General features: G+C 39.2%; 1 non-coding gene and 1 pseudogene across 1 annotated transcript; both read right to left on the bottom strand.

Moving 5' to 3' along the window:
- Positions 1-3,740: 3,740 nt before the first annotated feature.
- Positions 3,741-3,814, bottom strand: TRNAE-UUC (transfer RNA glutamic acid (anticodon UUC)). The gene has a single exon. It is a non-coding gene; the product is annotated as a tRNA-Glu (tRNA).
- Positions 3,815-7,795: 3,981 nt separating this feature from the next.
- Positions 7,796-8,933, bottom strand: LOC143858367 (uroporphyrinogen decarboxylase pseudogene; annotated as a pseudogene).
- Positions 8,934-16,078: the final 7,145 nt, after the last annotated feature.

Here is a 16,078-nt window from a genome sequence, read left to right as displayed (position 1 = left end):
ACATGAATATTTTTTGTCATTTTTATGAGATTAGGGTCTTTTGGTTATTTTCTACTATACAGGAGTATTTTCGTCAGTTCTCACAAGATATGGGTTCTTTAGTCATTTTAATGAGATGTTGCTATTATAGTTAATTTTAATTATATTTGGGTAATTTGCGTAATTTTGTTATTTTCTATGATATTGAGTTATTTCCGTTAATATTAATGAAATAGGGATGCCCCAGTTATTTTTCATGAGATGGGGGTATTTCACCATTTTCCATGAGATATGAATCCTTTGGTCATTTTCTATGACATAACAAGAGAGCTTAAGTATATGAAATTCTCCCATACATCTCAATCGGAAAAGAATCAATAGAAAAAGAAAGAATTAGAATTGATTTTTCATTTTTCCGATGGATTTGATTGGAACAATGGAAAAGTAGGAATACTTTTGTTTGGCGATTCATAATCGGGATTGGGTCTCCTAGTGGGAGGCCCGCATGGCTATTAGCTCATTGGCTTAGGATATTGAAAATCAGATTTTTGAGATTGACAATGATAGTTCTTTTCCGAGTTAACTAGAAAGTTCTTTTCCTAATTATTTGAATTCTAGGTTTTCCCTTACTCTCTCTGTGTCAAAAAACAATTCAAAATACCTTGAATTTTTTAGAATACATCTCGTGGTAACAAAAATAGATTGGTCTAAGGTATATCAAGATTCAACCTCCGGTTCACATCCCATGTTTACCTCGTTTTCAATTACTCTCCTTAAAAAGGGTAAGTCAAATGCTTTATTTGGGGTGAACGTGGTCATATTCTACCAAAAGAACCATCATTTGAGTTAATCAGCATAAAATTGGTCAAAAGAAAGGGAGCATTATTTACCCCCTTGAAACAACCCAAATAGAAATGGACCATTGATTAGCATTTACCCCAAGGTCATTTCATGGCATGATCATGTTACTTTACTGATTTCCTCCTCCCTTTGGACCATTACATCCAGGCATCATTGCGAAGGGATATATGCCTTTGAGGCTTTGACTACCACTAACCACTAAGAGACAAATAGACACATGGCTCATAGATTCCCTATCTAGAGTCATTTCCATGAAAACACTTTTACACTAGAGGGTGAAAAAGCTTTCTTGAAAAAAAGTCTTTTGATGAAAAATTTTACTTGAAAAAACTTTTACCCAATAAGTTTAAGTTACCAAACTTTAAAAAAAAATGATCTTCACAAAAAAAAATCAAGAAAAGATTTTCACTGTAGAGAAACATGGCCTTAATTGTAGTGACCTTACATTTATCCACAAGACAACAAGGGCCTATCATGCCTTAGGTGATCAAACAATAGAAAGCTGGAAAGCTGGAAACAAACAGGGCCTTAGGGTTAGGGTTCACTTTAATTTTCACAAATACAATATGAAATTTTGACTTGGGTGTCTACTTTATAGACTAATAATTAATATGAAACATGTCCTCAAAAGCATCAGAATCAAAATAATTGAGTTACTGTTGACTAATTCCCTTTCTCTAGCGTAAAAAGGCACAAACACAATCTTTAGATACCCTGACGCCTGCAAAGATACTCCCATCCTTAAACCATTGCATTATTAAAGAAGAAATCCTCATTAGTAGTGGAGATTTGCTAGGGAATTTCGGGAAAAGGCATTTAGTAGCTGGCTTTTGCATGAGAGAAAAGCCACACAGGCTCACTTTTCAGCAGATTTTGTCTTATTCATTTTATTCATCCTAGGTGGCTGTTCTCTCATGCAAAAGTCAGCCGCAAAATACTTTCCCATCAAATGCCTTAGTAGTGAGAGTCTTGAAATTAAATTAGGAAAAGAAAGACATCACTGATTAGATTTTTCCTAGGGAAGTGATATATCCGCCCCTTTTGATCACAAGAACACCCCCTGTCAATGTTTGTGGCAATCAGGGGCATTGAATTCTTCTGACATGAGTACGACAGCCCCTCTTTAGTCAATGATACACTGACAAGGGGGTGTTCCTAGTGATCAAAAGGGGTTGATATATCATTTCCCTTTTTCCTAATACTCGCCCTCGGGCCCCATGTGTGTCATGTGGCCTCGATGCAGTCAATAACCGTTGAACCTCATCTCGATCTTGATTGGATGATCCTAGCCCTTGATCTATTAGTTTTTCGGAAAGAGAAGCTTAAGCATTGAACGGCCTCCCATGTGTGTCACGTGGCCATGATGGTGTCAATAGCCGTTGACCTCATCTTGATCTTGATCGGATGATCCTAGCCCTTTGATCTATAAGGTTTTCAGAAAGAGAAGCTTAAGCGTTGATTTTTGTAGGCCTATGGTTTGTCCGTCACATATTGGAACAAGATCATGTGGGTCGCCTCATGATGGTCTAGTAGATCAGTAATTCAAATAAAATAGAAATGTCCTGTGTGGGACCCAATGTTGATCATTAGGATTCAACCTTGCTTCGCTTTCCCTTAATTGTGGCTTACTTTTCGAAAAAAAAAAGGATTAAAAGATAATAGTACAACATTTATCAAGTGTTATAGGCCATGGCCCCACACACCTAGAGTGGTGGGGTCGAATTCCCTAGCGTAGGCTCCCTTGGAAAAGCCTGCCTCCTCCCTTTTTATGTTGACTTACCCCATAAAGTGTGGCAAAATTAGGGCTAGAAAAAGAGGTAACCCACAAAAAGAGCCATTGGGATTCCTTAATGTTAATGGTTCTCCACTCAATGTAATGAAGCCTCCTTCCCTCGCACAACGGCAAGCAAGTTGGGATCATATGTGCCCTTAAAAGGAGGAGTGAAATGAAAAGGAGTCATTGTCTTGGTCCCTTGTATATGTTCTCTTTGTTAACTTTTCCAACTAAGATAAGGCCTTTCTCGATCGAAAGGGGGGACTTTATGGAGTAAAATAATGTGGGAAAAGTGAGCTCCACTCAAATTTCAGTGGTAAGTGGTTTTGTCACTTTGTGTGTACAAAAAACATTCAAATTGAGCGAGCATAGCTTACTGCTTTGTGCTGAAATGAGTTTAGGAGAAAGCATTTAATTGAATCATTCAATGCCCAACGGCCATCAAATGAATGAAAGAAGGGAAAAAAAATGAACCATCATTCATGGTTTTGTGATGGGATTTCAATGCTCAACCACCCTATTGCAGTGACAAGAGAGAAAGCGGTATACTATGTTTGGATTTGGAGAAATTTTTGGAAAAGTTTTGAACCAACCCTATTCAATTTTTATTTAGATGAACCGATATTCCTCTAAATTAACCATAACTATATTATTTCCCCATAAATCATGAGAAGAAAAATAAATCCAAGAAAATTTTCCTGTCAAAAATGTTTCCTTGCAATTTAAACAGGGAGAGAGATGATTTGTTAGAAATGGAGGAAAATGAAGCTTTGATGGGTTTGGTTAGAAATTGAAGATAAGGATGTTGAGATAGTTGCTTGTTCTTTTATATGTGTATGTGTGTGTGTGAGAGAGAGAGAGAGAGATAGGGGGTGGCGGGGTAAGTGACCTGTCACATGTCACACTAAACTGATTATCGCTACCATATGATTATGACCTGCCTAAATATCAGCACTTGTGTGTGTGTGAGAGAGAGAGATAGATAGGGGGGTCGCGGGGTAAGTGACCTGTCACATGTCACACTAAACTGATTATCGCTACCATATGATTATGACCTGCCTAAAATATCCGCACTTGTAAAGTGGGCCCTCAAGCCAAAAAAATATTAAAGGTGAAAAAAAAAAATTTCCGTTGCCGGGATTTGAACCCGGGTCGCCTGGGTGAAAGCCAGATATCCTAACCGGGCTGGACGACAACGGATCATTGTGATATAGGTATCTTCTTTATTAATTAAAACTTATAACACTAAATTACAGAAACCCAAGCAGGTATCTTTCTTCATTTGTTCCACCGAACTTACATAAGAAGACTATATGATGACTTAGAAATTAGGGATCCTTGGATACCAAAAAAAAAATCTAACCTTATTTGAAAATAATGGGCATTTAAAGTGAATTTTATTTCCATATGAGATGTTAAGACTTAAGGCCAGTGGATGCCATTAATTTAGATAGACCTAATAGTATTATGTCCATTATTTGCATATAAGTTTACAAGAAAACCACACACTATGAGCTATTGGATTTCACAGGAAAAATATGAACGGAATCAAGGGGTGGAAATGACATCCAGCAGAATTAAATGGGGAAAATGCTGGAATTTGTTTCCATTCCCAAGAGGTGGTATTCTGATTCTTCCTTGGTTGGCATATAAATTTTATTGAAATTTTTCATTTTTTTTTCCCATTCTCTTTGCTTGGCAATCAATAAGAATAGGATACTGATTTCGATTCCTGATTCAACTATCCACAATCAGCCTTTGGATATTTAGGGGCAGTTTGGATACGCGGCTTTTAGAATCCAAGTTTTTGTTTGAAAACAGTGTAAAAGAAGGTTCATGATCAAGCTGTTGTACGCTGTCCGGACAGCGTTTCTTGGATTTTAAGTAAGAAATTCAGGTTTTTGAAATCTCTCCCGCATCCTGAGATTTCTAAAACCTGGAAACATAGGATGATCTGCTACTCTCTTGCTGACGGAAAGAAGGGCGGGAAATCAGAAAACGACAGCTGGTCCGCTTCTTCTCGTCTCTTATCTACAATTTTGAAGAAATCCCGGATTCTAAAATCCGCGTATCCAAATGGCCCCTTAATATTAACAAAATGATGTAGAAGTCTCTCAAGGGCCCCACTGACAAATTAATGGACCACACATCGAATGGCCCACATTCCAACAATCTCACCGATCAAAATGATCTAACGATCCGATCATTCATTGCATATAGTGCCACCCAAACACAAGCTAATGATGGGAAAACACCCAATTTCTCAAATATTTACGCGGCTCATTGATTGGATGGTCAGGATTGAAAGGATGGTGCATTGATTGTGGTAACAGGTCAAGAGATCTGCAAAAGAAGAATAAAAAACATGGTGAAGAGGGCTTTCACCGACTTAGAGGATCATCTCTCTAGCAGTAGATCAATCAAAGTACCAAACACCAATGCAGAAACGGAGGAGTCTTTTTTCTTAGGTTAATTCTTATTAGAAAACTACACCTGACAAATCATTCTATATTAAATAATCGAGTAGACTAATTCACTCTGCAAAACATCACCCATTGATCATGGTCATGGATCACTCCCACTTTAAGGAGTCATCTCCCTCACTTAGAAGTAGTGCCAAACTCACAGTAACAGTTGGTCAATCCACTCATAAATAAATAAATAAACATGGGTCCAAGGCCATAAGTGAAAGTGGACACTCCTTCGGGTGGAACCACTCAACCATAAACAGAATCACACACACCATCTGAGTAATGTGATCTAAATCAATAGTAAATTCAAAAAACCACACAATCAAAGTACACTCCAGCAAGGGAGGAGCTAAAGGAACACCTTTTTTTAAAGTCCATTTACAAGGGTGAAACTTGAAATACATGCATGACTAACACATCGGCCATGTACAAACATGATCCAATCATGCATGATCAGATCATAGCTAAAAAAGCCAATGGGTGATTCGCTCAAATGATGGACCCCATCCTACTAATGTAAATAACAATAATGAGTGATAGAATTTAAAAAAAAAAAAAAAACATAAATACTAATTGAGGCTTAACAACCTTCATTTAGATGGACCAAAATTGTAGAAAGAACAGTAAAAAAAAAATTTGATTGGCAAAATACTATCTCAAATGAGACTAATTACTAATTCTTGTATATCACAACATCATAAAACCCATATTTTATTACAATCAAGTGGTTATTAAGCTATTCATCCTATAAGGGAAGTTCAATAAGCTAGTTAGCAGGGTATTTTGGCCTCATGTTTTTTTCTAGACGGTATCGTTCTATGACAAAATGAACAATAGTCTTCTTCTGTAATTTCTTGCAAGAATGGACTAGACAAACATTGCAATCCCTAATTTTGAAGCTGACTGAAGATCTTTCATTCCCAAAATTTACCATGCATGTACTAAATCGAGTAGTCTCTCGGGTAATACTGTTTCTCTCAGGCTCCGATCCTTTCGACGTAAGAATGGACGTAAAATTTGTTTTTTGTTCATTCTTACGTCGAAAGGAACGGAGCCTCAATAAACATATGTGATGATATTTAGAGTATCCTAATACTTGATCCTTGTCATGTCTAATAAAAAATAACAGATTCTGAAAAAAAAAGAAATTAAAAAATGAAAAGAACAGTGGAGAGCAAAGAAATGAAAAAGACAATGGAGAGCTGCAATTTAATGCCAATAAGCAAAAGGAATGGTAGGGAGGAGAACCCAAGAGTTAGACTTTTAAATGCAGTAGATTCTATATAAAACCTCCCAATGTACTGTTCAGATATCAGTTCTGACATGCTTCTTATTGTACTACATAGTGCCTGTAGTCAGAAATCAAACAGAGAATGAGTTTAGAATACATGACAGCCTAAATGGGGATGCCATATCACACCCAATAAAATAGTTAAATCATGTATAATCAGCTCATTTCAAAAAAACAAAGTATCTTAACATTAACACACGTTATCCCATGCAAGGCCACATATCAATAATAAACTTGCTCAACCAAGCAACCTTCAAAAAAATAAAACGACAATAATATAATAATTTCTTAAAGGAAATAAAATAAAATATAGGCAGAATGAAAGAATGCAGCAATGGAATTTAGTCAACTGTATTAGTTTCTTACCAAGCAGTTAACTGTAGTGATTTCTTGCCAAGCTTAGCATTCAACTACTGAAAAGTCTAAAATTGTCACATATGCTTTTACTACTCCATCTACTATGAATTAGGGGGATTTTTTTCCATCCTATTTAATGTACACATTAATTTTAGTGTCTGATTAACAGATTAACCATCAGAAAACAGATCCCAGTAATTGTATTTGATTCAATTCTTCTGATCCTGTCTGTATGTATAAATCTACAAGATATTAGTTGTGATCCGACTGATTGTAACAAGGCTCGCACAAGATTTCATAGTCGACTCATGGCAGTTGTGGGCAGTTTGCCCAACACCCATCAATAGTCCATTGGCTTCTTGAAATTGATATTTCAAAGACAACCCTGGTTCAACTGTTCTCACATCTCATTGTGAAGAGAATTTATCATCGCCATAAGTCCCCATTCCCTCATAAGAATTGTCTTTAAATTCTAATATGAGAAAATGCAGTGGTTACAATAAGCAACATGGCATTGTAACTGGATCAGTTGCAACTTGCAAGGGCAAGGTATTAAACTATGGTGTCTTCAGATATAGAATTTTCCTTTTATTTTTTCGATGAGGGAACCTAGCAAAGACTCTTGTAGGGAGTTTCCACCCATGTTCTTCAGCAGGCCCCTAGTTCTTCGGCCCCATTGCAAAGGAAAAAAATCAAACAGAACGTTGGTGGATTCACTAAGGTTAATTCCAATCCTTGCAAGCTTTAGGGGAGTCTTTCAAGATTCTAAAAGCTAAATTCTACTTCCTTTTTGGTATCCCTGTTGAAGAAACTGCTTCAAAATGCTTAAAAAGATTTTATTTTTTTTTGTTTTGTTTTTATTTCATTAAAATTAATCTCATCATATATAAAACTAAACAGGAAGTTCAGTCTTCTACAAAATTTCATCTTTGAGTTGTCTCTCTACGATCTCTAATCTTAAGGGAACTGATATTGATTACAAGAAGAACATTCAGCTAATTCACATTAATCAAAGAAACCCAAGCATCGAAAAGTCATTAAAAAGCAATAACTAATCATAATTTAATACGTAATTCCTCTGGCGACTTCGAAAAAGTGTGCGACATTTTCCCCAGGCATGCCTACTACAATGCCATGGCCGAGATTCAGAATATGTTTACTGTTGCCAGCTTTTTTACTGTATCATAAATCTTCTTGGAGATGAACTCTTTCGACCCAAAAAGTGCACCAGGATCTATGTTACCCCGGACAGCCACATTAGATCCCATTCATGTCCGACCTTCTGCATATCGAGTGTCCAATCCAAGCTAACAACATCAACGCCTGTTAATAGCAGCCTCTCCAATAGGCCTCCTGACCCGCTTGCATAAAGGATCAAGTGTAAGTCTGGATTTGTCCTTTTAACAGAATCCACAATCTGTTTTAAGTATGGGAGACTGAATTCCTCTAAATCTTCAGGACTAAGTTCTGTTGCCCAAGAGTAAAAAATCTGAACTGCTAGAGCCCCATTGTCTGCTTGGTAACGGATATACTCTTCATAGAGCTTGGAAATTTCTGTAGTAAAGCATGTAGAACCTTAGGCAGAGAGAAATCCAGAGTCTTTATTTTTGTGAAGTGCTTCAATGAACCACCTTCAACTACGTAAGATGCCAATGTGAAGGGAGCCCCTACAAAACTCAGTACAGCTGCTTCATTGTTTACCTCTGCCCTCAATATATTCAACGCCTCCGCAACATATGGAACTGACTCCTCAGGAACAAATTCTCTAACTTGATCAACATCAGCAGCACTCCTTAATGGATTGTTTATCACTGGTCCCTTTCCTTTTACAATGTCGAAAGATATAGTCATCCCAGAAAGAGGGGAAAGAATGTCCAAGAATAAAATGACCCCATTAGGCCTGAAAACTTTCCAAGGCTGTAGAGAGATTTCAACTATGAGATCAACATTTTCTGATCTTTCACGAAAAGAAGGATGCTTCTTGCAGATAATTTGATAACTCTTCATGTACCTCCCTACTGCCTCATAAGCCAAACAAGGGGTCTTTCAACTTTTTCCCCAAGCACCGCATGAAGAAGGAGAGGTTTCGAAACACCAACTATTTTGGATTCTGCAATAGATTCTCCAACAGCGCAAAGGAGGATTTGGGCAAAATAGAAGGAGAATAAGAGAGAGACAAGGGGCTGAAAATGCAAGACATTTTATCGCTGGAAAAATCTAACGGTTTCTCAATTTCTCTGAAACCTCTTTCTTCCCTTTGAGGATTGAAAAGAGGGAGCTCTTAAAAAGAAAGTTCCTTGGGTGGTGCTTAGATACTGGATCTGATTGTGAGTTGTGACCAGGTGAGGGATTTGGTGCAAATCTAGAGACTCACTAACTAACAATGTTTGGTGATAGTTTGGCTAACCAGATAAAGCAATCAAAATATTTTATATAGATCTCATCCCTTGGGGACAAAATTGCTCATGCTTCTTCTTTTATTAATAAAAAGTCTTCCAATCAGGAGAAACAAAAAAAAAAGGCTCCCTAGTAAAGATAGCCAGGACTTCTGGTAAGTCCATGGATACATGTCAGTAAACCCAATCAGCACTATAACAAATCTGCATTTTCATGGGAGGACCAAACACATTGAATGTCATTGTTTTTCCACTGAAAGAAGACTAGTATGAGAGGACCAAAGAGATTCACAAGGGCTCTCAATAAGCATTTGTGTATGCTTCTTTCTACCAATCTGGGAAAATGATGGTTTTTAGTTTTTACTGTCTCAAAAGAAGAAAAAGAAGAAGATGATGACGATAATGAAGAAAGAATGAAATCTGTAAAAGGATGTCATGATTCTCAAGCAGAATTGATATTAACATGTAGAACTCCATTTATTCTTCATTGTTTTGTATATATTTATTTAGCATATTTGGTCATTCGCACTCCAAAATTGATATAAAAGTCCAGTCATAGAACCTGTTCTCGATACCCCAAAAAAATCCTAAAATTGATCATAGAAAATAAGATAAGGCATAGGGACTATTCATAACATTCAAATTTGAACAGTAGGAAGTAGGAACTATACATAACATTCAAATTTGATTATTTGCCTTTCCGTAGTTCGGATTGTTCTTCCATAGAGGAACCTCAGATTGAAGAGCTTGCAAAGCCTTTGAATTCAACTCATCATTCATCAGGTGGCCTAACAATGGGGTCCTGCCAAGATTGGCCCCAAAAGAAGATCAACTATGCACCCAATAAGAAATGTTTTCAGATCATTTAATTCAAAGTCACACCGTAGAAATCAGCAATCTGTTCACTTGCAGAAATGTAAAATGCATATATATACATATATTTTTTTTGGTAAGTAAGCTGGGATCTAAACTGCGACCTCAAGGTTGAAATACAAAGCCTCCACCATTGAGCTACAGGCCCAACCCCATTCATACATACATGCATGAGAGAGAGAGAGAGAGAGCATGATACGTACCTAGATGGGTCCCACTTAGTGGAATAGGTTAATTAGATATTTTAGTGAATAAGATCATATCTAATATATTTAGTAGTTAGGTTAGATTAGGATAGTCTCTAGTTAGCTAATTCTATTCTTATCATAAGATCTTTCTATGTTTATCTTTGAGTGTTTTATATAAGCAGATGTTATTATTAATGGAAATCAATGAAGAAACTAGTTTGAGAAATTGTGTCTTGTGCACACAGGAGGACTTATCCCTCCCTCGAAGTGGATCAAGAGGCCGATCTTCCCTCTAAGAAGATCAATTACGTTGCAAACCGATTCGGGTTCGTAACAGAACAATAGAATATCATATCATTGAGAAGGTGGCAAGTGAATGTGTGGATTTATATCATACCTACAATTAAGAGAGAGAGAGAGAGAGAGAGAGAGAGAGAGAACTAGAAAAATAGAATTTCATATCATTGAGAATGTAGCAAGCTATGAAGCACGGGTACGGGTACGGGGTGCGGGTACGACACGACACGGGTACGTGGGTACGTGATTTTTCAAAAAAATCGGGTGCGGGTACGTTCGGGTACGCCGAATATAATAATATATTTTAATATTTTATTATATATTTATAAAAATTAAAAAAATAATAATTGGAGAGCAATCAAATAACAATAACATCACCAAAATGGAAAATTCTAATATTACTCTTCATTTCATAAGTGATTAAGTTTCATATTTCATAACATGAGGCATCAATACATCATTTCAAAAAAAATACATCATTCATTTGAAAAAAAGTCTGTCGCCAGTGTGTTGACCAGTGCCTGACAAGATAAATAATTTTTAGAGACCAAATTATGAGATTTTTTTTACCGGACTTTTGGGATTTAATAATGTTTGGACATGATAGATTTTATGAATTTTTAAAATTTGAAAAATACCCCACCGTTTGGAAGTTAAGAATGTTAAAATTTTGACCCGACCCTTATTCTGCGAATTTTGTACTAGAACAGGAGAGTTGACTTTTTTTCCTTTTAGATTTGGGTCTTGAAACTATTTTTAATAAATCCAAATGGGGGGTATTCCGTTATTTACATGTAAATCTTAAGTAAATGGACAATAAAATAGTAAAGACATTTACTTAAGTGCAGGGAAGGAAATACTAAGTGCAGGGAAGGAGAGAGAGGAAGCAGGGAGGGTTTACAGACCAGTAGGAGAAGCAGGACGTGTCGGGTACGCGTGGGTGCGCACCCCTAACGCACCCGACACGCACCCGCTACAAGAAAAGGGGTTTTTATTTTTCTAATTATGGGGGTACGTACCCGGGACGTACCCAGGGCGTACCCGAACGTACCCGCACCCAATACGTGTCGGGTACGGGTACGGGAGGCCCGGGAGAGTACCCGTGCTTTCTAGGTAGCAAGTGAAAGTGTGGATTTATATCATATTTGCAATTAAAAATAAAATGCTAGTGGATGTGTAGACACCCACATTTTGCTTTACTTTAACCAACAATAACCTAATATATTGATCCATCCTCAAATTTTTTGAAAAAAACAAAATGATAAAGAGATGTACCTGGTGAGATGATTAGATCCGAAAAATTGAAAAATACCCTGATTAGTGAATTTAGTGTGTTAAATCCATGTGAGAACCCCCTCTATCATTGATTTATATGTTTTAGGTCATTAATATCTTGATCTGACTTTACGGATCATCAATCGGGACAAAATAAGCTAGGGTCACTTCATAGCCCGGACCCTGATTCCATTCCGAGACCCGATTTCCGTAAATCGTTAGATCAATGACAGATCTTGACCTGGGTCTCACCATCCAAAACCACCTAACCTCTCCTCTCATCCTAACCATCCAAACCTCACCTAACCTCACCTAACCTCTCCTCTCATCCTAACCACCCAAACCTCACCTAACCTCACCTAACCTCACCTAACCTTACCTAACCTCACCTAACCTCACCTAACCTCCTATCCCATTCTCCTATAAATACCCTCTCATCCCACCATCCAAGAAAAAAGAAGAAAAAGAATCCCTCTCTTAGAAAATTCATCCCTCTCCCTCATCTCTTCAAGGGTTCGGCCATCCTTGCCGGATCGGGTGATACGTTGGGTGATATATATCAAAAGCAGTCATTATCAAGCAAGGAATCATCTTCAAGGAATTAACATCAAAGAAAAATCAAACACAAAGTGGGTTTTCAAAGAGGTAGGCATTTATTTCAATTCTATGTAGGGTCTGTTTTCATGCATATCTTTTACTTTAAAAGAAAAACCATGTTAGGAAGCATCTAGGATCAATCTTTACTCATTCTTCTTGATGGTAGACTTTGAAGTTATACATGTTTCCCTCTTCTCTTAACCCATCTTATCTTCATTTTTATTTTTCCCTAATGGTTCACACCCTGGTTCCCCCTGGTTAGCCTCTGGTTAGACCCTGGTTGCACCCAGGTTCGTTGCTGGTTGCACCCAGGTTCGATACTGGTTCGCACTCTGGTTAGACCCTGGTTGCACCCAGGTTCGTTGCTGGTTGCACCCAGGTTCGATACTGGTTCACACCCTGGTTCCCTGCTGGTTCGCACTCTGGTTAGACCCTGGTTGCACCCAGGTTCGCTGCTGGTTGCACCCAGGTTCCCTGCTGGTTGCACCATGGTTCCCCTGCTGGTTCGCACCCTGGTTCCCTGCTGGTTCGCACTCTGGTTAGACCCTGGTTGCACCCAGGTTCGCTGCGGGTTGCACCCAGGTTCCCTGCTGGTTGCACCCTGGTTTCCCTGCTGGTTGCACCCTGGTTCCCCTGCTGGTTCGCACCCTGGTTCCCTGCTGGTTCGCACTCTGGTTAGACCCTGGTTGCACCCAGGTTCGCTGCTGGTTGCACCCAGGTTCCCTGCTGGTTGCACCCTGGTTCCCCTGCTGGTTCGCACCCTGGTTCCCTGCTGGTTCGCACCCTGGTGCACCCTGGTCCGCACCCTGGTTTGTACCCTGCTTCCTCCTAGTTAGACCATGGCTAGTCTCGGGTTTGCTCCTAACTTAGACCCGACTCACTTGACCCTAACCATTAACCCAATCCAACCTAACCATTAACCACACCTAAACCCATACCCATAAGCCTTAAACCCTATAACCATAGCCACACATCATACACCACATGCCTTTCATTCATCCACCCAACAGTACCCTCATACACCCCTACAATAGACCCGGCCAACCCAGTTAACCCGGCCATCGGGCCCATTCGGCCCAATTAATTCATTCCCCTTAAGAGCCACTTTGCCCTATTGGTTCCTAAGATACTCCAACCACCCAAACCTCAAGCCGCACCCCAATCCACGCTCAACCAGTTCCAATCCAGTCTAAGCCAAGTCAACCCGCACTTGACCTTGACCATTAACCCAATCCAATCCAACTCAACCATTAACCCCACCTAACCTGACCCTAGCACAACTCAACCGAGTCACATCAACCCAAGCCATACCTTTGTCCACTCACTGAGGCACACCATTTATCCATAAATCTGGTTACATTAAATCTAACCCAGCCAGGCCACCTGCAGCTTAAGTCAAATCGCCCCAATACAATCCATCCAAGTGGGATCCCAACCCAGCTCAACTGAGTCAACTCTAGCCAACCTCCCTAGTCGAGTTGACCCAACTCTCTAGTCGAGTATGCTCAACCTCTTTAACCGATTGGACTCTCCCCTTAGTTGACTCAATCCAATTCCTTAATCAACCCATCCCAATGCAACCGAGTCGCATTCGACCAAGTTGCGGCCTTCCATGTCACAACCGAGTCATTCCCCTATTCTACTAATGCCCTTTTACACCTAATAGAACTTCCTCCCTTTTGCCTAACCAAGTCATATCCCAACACAATCTGAGTCGCATGTCTGAATCCATTTGACCGAATCTCATAAGCCCTCCCATTTTGAATTCCCAAAATTCAAACCCTTGATGATTCCTATATGCTCAATTCTTTGATGCAAATTCCCAATTCCAAAATCCCATTGCTAAATCAATGTTTCTGAATCTCAAGTCCAATGCTCAAATACAAACCCGATTCCTGATCCAAATACCAATCCTGTTTTCCAAAATCCAAGCAACCTCCCCAGCGGAACTACGTGTGGCTTGATCCCCATCGCGGGGTACGTAGGCAATTTGGCACTCCCAAGTTCAGTCGCACCTTTCTCTATCTTTCTCATTCCCTCACACTATTTCATCATCTCTTCCATTTTTTTTTCACTAACCTCGAGAATTTAAATCGATTTGTCTTGTGTCTTTCGGAACCGTTGGATCACGGTTTCCGTCGTAAGGACCCTTAGAGCCCAATTTAGGAACACCGGTGTCGTGTCGTGTCCTAAGTTTTAGAGAGTCCTAGAGTTAGGAGTCCAGCCTCATCACGGACGCTTGCTATGTATAGCAACCGTGCCATAGGTCTAGTTACACTAGTCACCCAATCTTTCCCTAGGACAAGCCTAGTAAACTAGGATGTAAGGCAAACCTGCATTAGTCTAAGGGACCATTTGCATTTAGATGAGAATCATATAGCATCTTAGATGAAATCCTAAGATAATAAAATCCTCAACTTGAATTAAATAACTTCTCCTAAAACTGTTGAAACAGTCAATCCCGTCTAGGTCGGTGTCTTAGTTGAGTTAGGCATATGTAACTTAGCTTAGGTGCACCGAACTACGTCGACTCTGATCCCAGTGAGGCTTGGGTACGTAGGCAGCTTGGATGTCTGACGGCATACCACCCGCGAGTCGGCACCACAACAAATTGTGGTGTTTTGGATATTAATTTTCTTGTAAATGCTTAATCAAATCATTTAGGGCTTTCCATGAAATTAGAATTCTAGGAGAACTTTCACTTAGAATGAATCCAGACAAATTAATAAATCAAGATACACATCTAGGATTCACATTGAAATTAGATCATAGGATGCATGTCACTTAGTTCGCACATTAACATAGAGTTGAATGAGCCATTTAAAATAAATTTAAAAAAGTTAGCTTTTGGAATCGAAGGCCGATTATCGGGCAGGAATGGTGCATGTGGCGGATAACTCCCCATACCTTCCATTCTCGTAACCAGGTAGCGAGTCTAGATTTCTGGTTAATTTCGGGTCCTAGATCCCACATCTAGGTGGCGACTCTGTCAGTCTCTTTCGTGTGGAATTCGGATTGCCTTAGTGATCCCAAGTTCACATAAAAGACGAATTACAATCAACAATTAAAAACACACGCCAATCGCGTGGATACGAGAGACCAAGAGAGAGCGCGTGGCGGCTCGCGCCCCACACTCCCTCACGGGCTAGGTACCACAGTTTGGCGACTCTGCTGGGGACCACCTAACTTCATTAAAATTTCAAAAGATAATTCATTTGAATTTAATTTAATTGGCTCATAAAAACTCTATACTTGTTAGATTAGTTTGTCTTGTTTTATTTTCTCATCACACTTTACTCAAACTTAATCTAACAAAACCTGAAGGCATCATAGATTGCGCAAACATATTGCACACACTTACATCACTTGCATCTAAACTCTGCATCTCACGTGCACACACGTCCTATTTTAGGAACCCGGAGTGTTATCTAGCATCGTTGACTGGGATTTCATCACCTGGTGCCTCTGTGCTAGAGAAGCATTCCACCCTTAGCCTAGTACCATTATGGTACGTAAACGGATCTCTTGTTCACGTACTGATACGCCGGACACTGGTACAGTATATCGAACAGGGATTCGCGCTAAGGGAACTCTTGGCCTTACCCCTAGATTAACCCACACATGCATGTAGTATACGAACACATGTGCATCACGTGTGTGAGCCTAGTTTAGGATATCCTGCCTATTTGTGTCTAGATTAGGCCGTAGACCATCTTCCA

The sequence above is a fragment of the Tasmannia lanceolata genome, unplaced genomic scaffold, assembly GCF_043159265.1.
Source record: "Tasmannia lanceolata isolate RefF3 unplaced genomic scaffold, GAP_Taslan_0.1 ptg000026l, whole genome shotgun sequence".
In the NCBI taxonomy this organism is placed as follows: domain Eukaryota; kingdom Viridiplantae; phylum Streptophyta; class Magnoliopsida; order Canellales; family Winteraceae; genus Tasmannia; species Tasmannia lanceolata.
Note: the sequence above shows the minus strand (reverse complement) of the source record. Positions and strands in the feature narration are given on the sequence as shown.